The sequence below is a fragment of the Atractosteus spatula genome, assembly GCF_055471065.1.
Source record: "Atractosteus spatula isolate fAtrSpa1 chromosome 26 unlocalized genomic scaffold, fAtrSpa1.hap1 SUPER_26_unloc_1, whole genome shotgun sequence".
Classification (NCBI taxonomy): domain Eukaryota; kingdom Metazoa; phylum Chordata; class Actinopteri; order Semionotiformes; family Lepisosteidae; genus Atractosteus; species Atractosteus spatula.
Genome location: NW_028296644.1, coordinates 1,797,399 through 1,807,271, shown reverse-complemented (window position 1 = coordinate 1,807,271; position 9,873 = coordinate 1,797,399). Strand labels below are relative to the sequence as shown.

Sequence of the window (9,873 nt, the reverse complement as noted above, 5' to 3'; positions counted from 1 at the left end):
GCACACGATCACCCACATTAAATGAAAACTTTGACGGTTTTCTCTTAAAGTGTTCGTCATAGACCGTTCTCCACACCTCAAGGGAGTTGTCGGACGTAACAGAAGCCAGGGTTCGTTTAATAGTCGTGTGGTAACTATAGATATAAGTGTAAATAAGATCTGATAGGACGTCGATATATCGAAAGGTGTTTTTGTGTGTCAGGTACCTCCACATTTTTGTTTTAATAGTTTTGTTAAACCTATCGACCACGCTAGCCTTCACATCGCTGGCCGTAACGAAATGTTCAATTTTCTCATGTTTGAGAAAATTTTGGAAGGTCCTGTTAAGAAATTCTTTACCCTCATCAATTTGCAGCTTTTTAGGAGCACTCCCCTCTTGCAGTATATTTCGGAAGGCGCCTGTCACGGCCCCTCCAGACTTGGATTTCAGCAGCACGGCCCAAGCATATTTAGACAGCATGTCTATACACGTTAAGATGTAACAGAAACCGTCGTTGAACTCGCGGTGATCTCTCATGTCCACCAAGTGGGCCTGCCACTGCCAGTCCATTTCGGACACCAACGTCCTGTTTCTTTCAAAACGTATGCACGCCGGCTTCTGCAGCGTATCAGCAGCCTGGCCGGACAACCACTCGGCCACCCGGCTGCGGCTGGCGCCGCTCACACCCCGGGATCTCGCGGCCCTCACCAGACTCCCCGCGCCGCCGTAACTACCCGATTCCCTAGGGTTATAATAGAGCGCATTCAACCCCGCTGCAGACATGGTCCCCTTCCAAACCAATACACACTTTCACACACCTAAAGCGAGGGATGCGCTGCCTTGGGGCTTTTGGGCCCTGAGGCTCCGGACAGACCGGCCAGGGGGGAAGGCGGGAGTTCCGACCCTTAACTACACACAATTGGCTCCTGAGGAGGAAGGACATGCACACATAACAAAACGCCATTGGCTGGCAAAGGGGCTGGACATCCACCCACAGCGGACTCCCATTGGCTGGAAAAAAGGGGCGTGGTACCTGTCAAAAGTTTGACGAAAGGTGTCGCTTTATACTACTAAAAGTCCATCTGGCCATAAACTCATTTGAAGGTCTAGCTACAGTAACTTACAATATTATGATTTATTCATGATGTGTGGAATCAGCACGTCCCGGAGACAGCTTCCGATATCGTGAGCATTCTCTGGTGGTGTCCTGTCGAGCTCCAGCGGGCGTGCGTTGGTGGTGTAGCGGTGAGCATAGCTACCTGCCAAGCAATTGACCAGGGTGCGATTCCCGGCCAACGCAGGGGCGAATCTTTTCAAATGCTGTCATGAGCCTAGGAATGTGACTAGCAAAGTGAAGCCTTTGGAAAGAGCTAAAGCACTGCAAAACGGAACTGGGGGAGAATCTCACAGGGGATTCTGAGCGATGTCTGCTTACACGCAGTCCGATACGGGTGCTGAAAGCTTGAGCAACTCTCAATGTCATGCTGCCTTTCCCCGGAGTAAATCTGTTACATTGAAAGACAGCTTCTCGCAGGTTCAAAAAGGGCCCCTGTTAATTGGAGAAATCAATGATTTCGAATGAGTTCTGTATGCGTTAAAAGACAGCTATACACACAGAAAACATGCAGGGTGTTTCCCGAGCCGAAACACAGTGCCTTTTTCCAAGCCATTTGACAAAGCCCGCCCACTGAAAACTGCAGCAGATCGTGTAAAGACGTTCGACTTTGTAACTACTGCAAGAACAGGAAGCAGAATAAATTCCTCTTTTCAAACTGTCAAAGGTTTGCCTTGCGAACGCTGCAGGACATCACACAATCTCTTTTGAACGGGGACAAATGATTTCTTATGGGGCGCAGTAAGAACAGACGTTTTAAAAGTTCCACTCTTGCCGGCGATGCAGCACGAAGAAGCGCAACCTAGCATTTGACAGACAAAAGCCGGGCGCCGCTACGAGAATCTTAAAGGGCATTCTGAGCGATGTCTGCTTACACGCAGTCCGATACGGGTGCTGAAAGCTTGAGCAACTCTCAATGTCATGCTGCCTTTCCCCGGAGTAAATCTGTTACATTAAAAGAATGCTTCTCGCAGGTTCAAAAAGGCCCCCTGTTAATTGGAGAAATCAATGATTTCGAATGAATTCTGTATGCGTTAAAAGACAGCTATACACACAGAAAGCATGCAGGATGTTTCCCGAGCCGAAACACAGTGCGTTTTTCCACGACTTTGACAAAGCCCGCCCACTGAAAACTGCAGCAGATCGTGTAAAGACGTTCAACTTTGTAACTACTGCAAAAACAGGAAGCAGAATAAATTCCTCTTTTCAAACTGTCAAAGGTTTGCTTTGCGAACGCTGCAGGACATCGCATAATCTCTTTTGAACGGGGACAAATGATTTCTTATGGGGCGCAGTAAGTACAGACGTTTAAAAAGCTCCACTCATGCGACGATGCAGCATGAAGAAGCGCAACCTAGCGTTTGACAGACAAAAGCCGGGCGCCGCTACGAGCAATATGAAATCAAACTGACAGAACACGGCGTTTCGCGCTGACTCAAAAGTGTTCTCGACAGATCTGTTCCCTGCATAACGCTGAAAGAGCTAAAGAGCATTTCTGTCGAGAAGAAAAAAGCTCGTTTCTTTCTACCATGATGTCACCATGACAAAATCTGTCTTTAAACACCTTGCTCAGTCTCTGACGAGACTGTCAAAAATTGCTTCCGCCGATTGTATTGCAAACCGGCGGAAGCGGGGTATTGGGAATAGTTTTCAACTAGCAATAATCGCGCCTCGGCTAAACCTCACAGGCTACGATACTGCCACTGCGCAAAGTTGACGGTTGCCAGGCAACCGCGGGGATCCTATGGAAATCGTTACCAATCGTCCCATGGCATGTCGTTGCTGTAACGCTTCATATCTGTCGTCTTCTTCTTATAGCTCGAGGTTTTGAAGAATTTCATGACAGACAAGGTCTCCGTTGGGAACAAAGGGCGTTGTGAGAAAACTGTTGCTTATTTTCAGCAGCAGAAATACAACCCTTTAAATACAAGATGACAGAACAATGACGAAGGGCATGCCGGGAGGAAATCATGCACTACAGAGGAAAGGGGGCGGCCACGTACAGTTCACATTCAAGCCACAAGTACTCTTCTCGGATGTTGCACAAACAAATCATAACGCCCTGAAAGCATTGCAGCATGTCTGTGTCCCACTTCCCGTAGCTGCAGGACGACTGACACGAACGGACAAACACAATCTGTGGCCTTTAGCGTGACATAGTCTTGCAGGCATCGTGCTGTCTCACTGCAATACTATACCGCTGGAGGAAACAGTCCATCTGGCCATGAAACTCATTTGAATGTCTAGCTACAGTAACTAACAATATCATGATTTGTTCACGATGTGTGGAATCAGCACGTCCCGGAGACAGCGTCCGATATCGTGAGCATTCTCTCGTGGTGTCCTGCAGGGCTCCAGCAGCTGTGCGTTGGTGGTATAGTGGTGAGCATAGCTGCCTTCCAAGCAGTTGACTCGGGTTCGGTTCCTGGCCATCGCTGCGCCGAGTGTCTGTAGCTTCTGTTATGAACCTAAAAATGTGACCAGCAAAGCCTTTTTTGAAAGAGGTTGCACAAATGAATTGGGGGAGAATCTTACAGGGGATTCTGAGCGATGTCTGCATACACGCAGTCCGATATGGGTGCTGAAAGCTTGAGAAACTCTCAATATCATGCTGCCTTTCCCCGGAGTAAATCTGTTACATTGAAAGACAGCTTCTCGCAGGTTCAAAAAGGGCCCCTGTTAATTGGAGAAATCAATGATTTCGAATGAGTTCTGTATGCGTTAAAAGACAGCTATACACACAGAAAACATGCAGGGTGTTTCCCGAGCCGAAACACAGTGCCTTTTTCCAAGCCATTTGACAAAGCCCGCCCACTGAAAACTGTAGCAGATCGTGTAAAGACGTTCGACTTTGTAACTACTGCAAGAACAGGAAGCAGAATAAATTCCTCTTTTCAAACTGTCAAAGGTTTGCCTTGCGAACGCTGCAGGACATCACACAATCTCTTTTGAACGGGGACAAATGATTTCTTATGGGGCGCAGTAAGAACAGACGTTTTAAAAGCTCCACTCTTGCCGGCGATGCAGCACGAAGAAGCGCAACCTAGCATTTGACAGACAAAAGCCGGGCGCCGCTACGAGAATCTTAAAGGGCATTCTGAGCGATGTCTGCTTACACGCAGTCCGATACGGGTGCTGAAAGCTTGAGCAACTCTCAATGTCATGCTGCCTTTCCCCGGAGTAAATCTGTTACATTAAAAGAATGCTTCTCGCAGGTTCAAAAAGGCCCCCTGTTAATTGGAGAAATCAATGATTTCGAATGAATTCTGTATGCGTTAAAAGACAGCTATACACACAGAAAACATGCAGGATGTTTCCCGAGCCGAAACACAGTGCGTTTTTCCACGACTTTGACAAAGCCCGCCCACTGAAAACTGCAGCAGATCGTGTAAAGACGTTCAACTTTGTAACTACTGCAAGCACAGGAAGCAGAATAAATTCCTCTTTTCAAACTGTCAAAGGTTTGCTTTGCGAACGCTGCAGGACATCGCACAATCTCTTTTGAACGGGGACAAATGATTAATGATTTCTTATGGGGCGCAGTAAGTACAGACGTTTAAAAAGCTCCACTCATGCGACGATGCAGCATGAAGAAGCGCAACCTAGCGTTTGACAGACAAAAGCCGGGCGCCGCTACGAGCAATATGAAATCAAACTGACAGAACACGGCGTTTCGCGCTGACTCAAAAGTGTTCTCGACAGATCTGTTCCCTGCATAACGCTGAAAGAGCTAAAGAGCGTTTCTGTCGAGAAGAAAAAAGCTCGTTTCTTTCTACCATGATGTCACCAGGACAAAATCTGTCTTTAAACACCTTGCTCAGTCTCTGACGAGACTGTCAAAAATTGCTTCCGCCGATTGTATTGCAAACCGGCGGAAGCGGGGTATTGGGAAAAGTTTTCAACTAGCAATAATCGCGCCTCGGCTAAACTTCACAGGCTACGATACTGCCACTGCGCAAAGTTGACGGTTGCCAGGCAACCGCGGGGATCCTATGGAAATCGTTACCAATCGTCTCATGGCATGTCGTTGCTGTAACGCTTCATATCTGTCGTCTTCTTCTTATAGCTCGAGGTTTTGAAGAATTTCATGACAGACAAGGTCTCCGTTGGGAACAAAGGGCGTTGTGAGAAAACCGTTGCTTATTTTCAGCAGCAGAAATACAACCCTTTAAATACAAGATGACAGAACAATGACGAAGGGCATGCCGGGAGGAAATCATGCACTACAGAGGAAAGGGGGCGGCCACGTACAGTTCACATTCAAGCCACAAGTACTCTTCTCGGATGTTGCACAAACAAATCATAACGCCCTGAAAGCATTGCAGTATGTCTGTGTCCCACTTCCCGTAGCTGCAGGACGACTGACACGAACGGACAAACACAATCTGTGGCGTTTAGCGTGACATAGTCTTGCAGGCATCGTGCTGTCTCACTGCAATACTATACCGCTGGAGGAAACAGTCCATCTGGCCATGAAACTCATTTGAATGTCTAGCTACAGTAACTAACAATATCATGATTTGTTCACGATGTGTGGAATCAGCACGTCCCGGAGACAGCGTCCGATATCGTGAGCATTCTCTCGTGGTGTCCTGCAGGGCTCCAGCAGCTGTGCGTTGGTGGTATAATGGTGAGCATAGCTGCCTTCCAAGCAGTTGACCCGGGTTCGGTTCCTGGCCATCGCAGCGCCGAGTGTCTGTAGCTTCTGTTATGAACCTAAAAATGTGACCAGCAAAGCCTTTTTTGAAAGAGGTTGCACAAATGAATTGGGGGAGAATCTTACAGGGGATTCTGAGCGATGTCTGCATACACGCAGTCCGATATGGGTGCTGAAAGCTTGAGAAACTCTCAATATCATGCTGCCTTTCCCCGGAGTAAATCTGTTACATTGAAAGACAGCTTCTCGCAGGTTCAAAAAGGGCCCCTGTTAATTGGAGAAATCAATGATTTCGAATGAGTTCTGTATGCGTTAAAAGACAGCTATACACACAGAAAACATGCAGGGTGTTTCCCGAGCCGAAACACAGTGCCTTTTTCCAAGCCATTTGACAAAGCCCGCCCACTGAAAACTGTAGCAGATCGTGTAAAGACGTTCGACTTTGTAACTACTGCAAGAACAGGAAGCAGAATAAATTCCTCTTTTCAAACTGTCAAAGGTTTGCCTTGCGAACGCTGCAGGACATCACACAATCTCTTTTGAACGGGGACAAATGATTTCTTATGGGGCGCAGTAAGAACAGACGTTTTAAAAGCTCCACTCTTGCCGGCGATGCAGCACGAAGAAGCGCAACCTAGCATTTGACAGACAAAAGCCGGGCGCCGCTACGAGAATCTTAAAGGGCATTCTGAGCGATGTCTGCTTACACGCAGTCCGATACGGGTGCTGAAAGCTTGAGCAACTCTCAATGTCATGCTGCCTTTCCCCGGAGTAAATCTGTTACATTAAAAGAATGCTTCTCGCAGGTTCAAAAAGGCCCCCTGTTAATTGGAGAAATCAATGATTTCGAATGAATTCTGTATGCGTTAAAAGACAGCTATACACACAGAAAACATGCAGGATGTTTCCCGAGCCGAAACACAGTGCGTTTTTCCACGACTTTGACAAAGCCCGCCCACTGAAAACTGCAGCAGATCGTGTAAAGACGTTCAACTTTGTAACTACTGCAAGCACAGGAAGCAGAATAAATTCCTCTTTTCAAACTGTCAAAGGTTTGCTTTGCGAACGCTGCAGGACATCGCACAATCTCTTTTGAACGGGGACAAATGATTAATGATTTCTTATGGGGCGCAGTAAGTACAGACGTTTAAAAAGCTCCACTCATGCGACGATGCAGCATGAAGAAGCGCAACCTAGCGTTTGACAGACAAAAGCCGGGCGCCGCTACGAGCAATATGAAATCAAACTGACAGAACACGGCGTTTCGCGCTGACTCAAAAGTGTTCTCGACAGATCTGTTCCCTGCATAACGCTGAAAGAGCTAAAGAGCGTTTCTGTCGAGAAGAAAAAAGCTCGTTTCTTTCTACCATGATGTCACCAGGACAAAATCTGTCTTTAAACACCTTGCTCAGTCTCTGACGAGACTGTCAAAAATTGCTTCCGCCGATTGTATTGCAAACCGGCGGAAGCGGGGTATTGGGAAAAGTTTTCAACTAGCAATAATCGCGCCTCGGCTAAACCTCACAGGCTACGATACTGCCACTGCGCAAAGTTGACGGTTGCCAGGCAACCGCGGGGATCCTATGGAAATCGTTACCAATCGTCTCATGGCATGTCGTTGCTGTAACGCTTCATATCTGTCGTCTTCTTCTTATAGCTCGAGGTTTTGAAGAATTTCATGACAGACAAGGTCTCCGTTGGGAACAAAGGGCGTTGTGAGAAAACCGTTGCTTATTTTCAGCAGCAGAAATACAACCCTTTAAATACAAGATGACAGAACAATGACGAAGGGCATGCCGGGAGGAAATCATGCACTTCAGAGGAAAGGGGGCGGCCACGTACAGTTCACATTCAAGCCACAAGTACTCTTCTCGGATGTTGCACAAACAAATCATAACGCCCTGAAAGCATTGCAGTATGTCTGTGTCCCACTTCCCGTAGCTGCAGGACGACTGACACGAACGGACAAACACAATCTGTGGCGTTTAGCGTGACATAGTCTTGCAGGCATCGTGCTGTCTCACTGCAATACTATACCGCTGGAGGAAACAGTCCATCTGGCCATGAAACTCATTTGAACGTCTAGCTACAGTATATAACAATATCATGATTTGTTCACGATGTGTGGAATCAGCACGTCCCGGAGACAGCGTCCGATATCGTGAGCATTCTCTCGTGGTGTCCTGCAGGGCTCCAGCTGTGTGCGTTGATGGTATAGTGGTGAGCATAGCTGCCTTCCAAGGAGTTGACCCGGGTTCGGTTCCCGGCCATCGCAGCTCCGAGTGTCTGTAGCTTCTGTTATGAACCTAAAAATGTGACCAGCAAAGCCTTTTTTGAAAGAGGTTGCACAAATGAATTGGGGGAGAATCTTACAGGGTATTCTGAGCGATGTCTGCATACACGCAGTCCGATATGGGTGCTGAAAGCTTGAGAAACTCTCAATATCATGCTGCCTTTCCCCGGAGTAAATCTGTTACATTGAAAGACAGCTTCTCGCAGGTTCAAAAAGGGCCCCTGTTAATTGGAGAAATCAATGATTTCGAATGAGTTCTGTATGCGTTAAAAGACAGCTATACACACAGAAAACATGCAGGGTGTTTCCCGAGCCGAAACACAGTGCCTTTTTCCAAGCCATTTGACAAAGCCCGCCCACTGAAAACTGCAGCAGATCGTGTAAAGACGTTCGACTTTGTAACTACTGCAAGAACAGGAAGCAGAATAAATTCCTCTTTTCAAACTGTCAAAGGTTTGCCTTGCGAACGCTGCAGGACATCACACAATCTCTTTTGAACGGGGACAAATGATTTCTTATGGGGCGCAGTAAGAACAGACGTTTTAAAAGCTCCACTCTTGCCGGCGATGCAGCACGAAGAAGCGCAACCTAGCATTTGACAGACAAAAGCCGGGCGCCGCTACGAGAATCTTAAAGGGCATTCTGAGCGATGTCTGCTTACACGCAGTCCGATACGGGTGCTGAAAGCTTGAGCAACTCTCAATGTCATGCTGCCTTTCCCCGGAGTAAATCTGTTACATTAAAAGAATGCTTCTCGCAGGTTCAAAAAGTCCCCTGTTAATTGGAGAAATCAATGATTTCGAATGAATTCTGTATGCGTTAAAAGACAGCTATACACACAGAAAACATGCAGGATGTTTCCCGAGCCGAAACACAGTGCGTTTTTCCACGACTTTGACAAAGCCCGCCCACTGAAAACTGCAGCAGATCGTGTAAAGACGTTCAACTTTGTAAGTACTGCAAGCACAGGAAGCAGAATAAATTCCTCTTTTCAAACTGTCAAAGGTTTGCTTTGCGAACGGGGACAAATGATTAATGATTTCTTATGGAGCGCAGTAAGTACAGACGTTTAAAAAGCTCCACTCATGCGACGATGCAGCATGAAGAAGCGCAACCTAGCGTTTGACAGACAAAAGCCGGGCGCCGCTACGAGCAATATGAAATCAAACTGACAGAACACGGCGTTTCGCGCTGACTCAAAAGTGTTCTCGACAGATCTGTTCCCTGCATAACGCTGAAAGAGCTAAAGAGCGTTTCTATCGAGAAGAAACAAGCTCGTTTCTTTCTACCATGATGTCACCATGACAAAATCTGTCTTTAAACACCTTGCTCAGTCTCTGACGAGACTGTCAAAAATTGCTTCCGCCGATTGTATTGCAAACCGGCGGAAGCGGGGTATTGGGAAAAGTTTTCAACTAGCAATAATCGCGCCTCGGCTAAACCTCACAGGCTACGATACTGCCACTGCGCAAAGTTGACGGTTGCTAGGCAACCGCGGGGATCCTATGGAAATCGTTACCAATCGTCTCATGGCATGTCGTTGCTGTAACGCTTCATATCTGTCGTCTTCTTCTTATAGCTCGAGGTTTTGAAGAATTTCATGACAGACAAGGTCTCCGTTGGGAACAAAGGGCGTTGTGAGAAAACCGTTGCTTATTTTCAGCAGCAGAAATACAACCCTTTAAATACAAGATGACAGAACAATGACGAAGGGCATGCCGGGAGGAAATCATGCACTACAGAGGAAAGGGGGCGGCCACGTACAGTTCACATTCAAGCCACAAGTACTCTTCTCGGATGTTGCACAAACAAATCATAACGCCCTGAAA

At 47.1% G+C, this 9,873-nt stretch overlaps 4 non-coding genes across 4 annotated transcripts; all 4 read right to left on the bottom strand.

The window, feature by feature from the left end:
- Window positions 1-2,667: 2,667 nt before the first annotated feature.
- On the bottom strand, window positions 2,668-2,809 carry LOC148810561 (U4 spliceosomal RNA). The gene has a single exon (XR_016086735.1). It is a non-coding gene; the product is annotated as a U4 spliceosomal RNA (small nuclear RNA).
- Window positions 2,810-4,915: 2,106 nt separating this feature from the next.
- On the bottom strand, window positions 4,916-5,057 carry LOC148810560 (U4 spliceosomal RNA). The gene has a single exon (XR_016086706.1). It is a non-coding gene; the product is annotated as a U4 spliceosomal RNA (small nuclear RNA).
- Window positions 5,058-7,163: 2,106 nt separating this feature from the next.
- LOC148810559 (U4 spliceosomal RNA) lies at window positions 7,164-7,305 on the bottom strand. Its single transcript, XR_016086718.1, has one exon. It is a non-coding gene; the product is annotated as a U4 spliceosomal RNA (small nuclear RNA).
- Window positions 7,306-9,378: 2,073 nt separating this feature from the next.
- LOC148810558 (U4 spliceosomal RNA) lies at window positions 9,379-9,520 on the bottom strand. The gene has a single exon (XR_016086707.1). It is a non-coding gene; the product is annotated as a U4 spliceosomal RNA (small nuclear RNA).
- Between the last annotated feature and the right edge of the window lie 353 nt (window positions 9,521-9,873).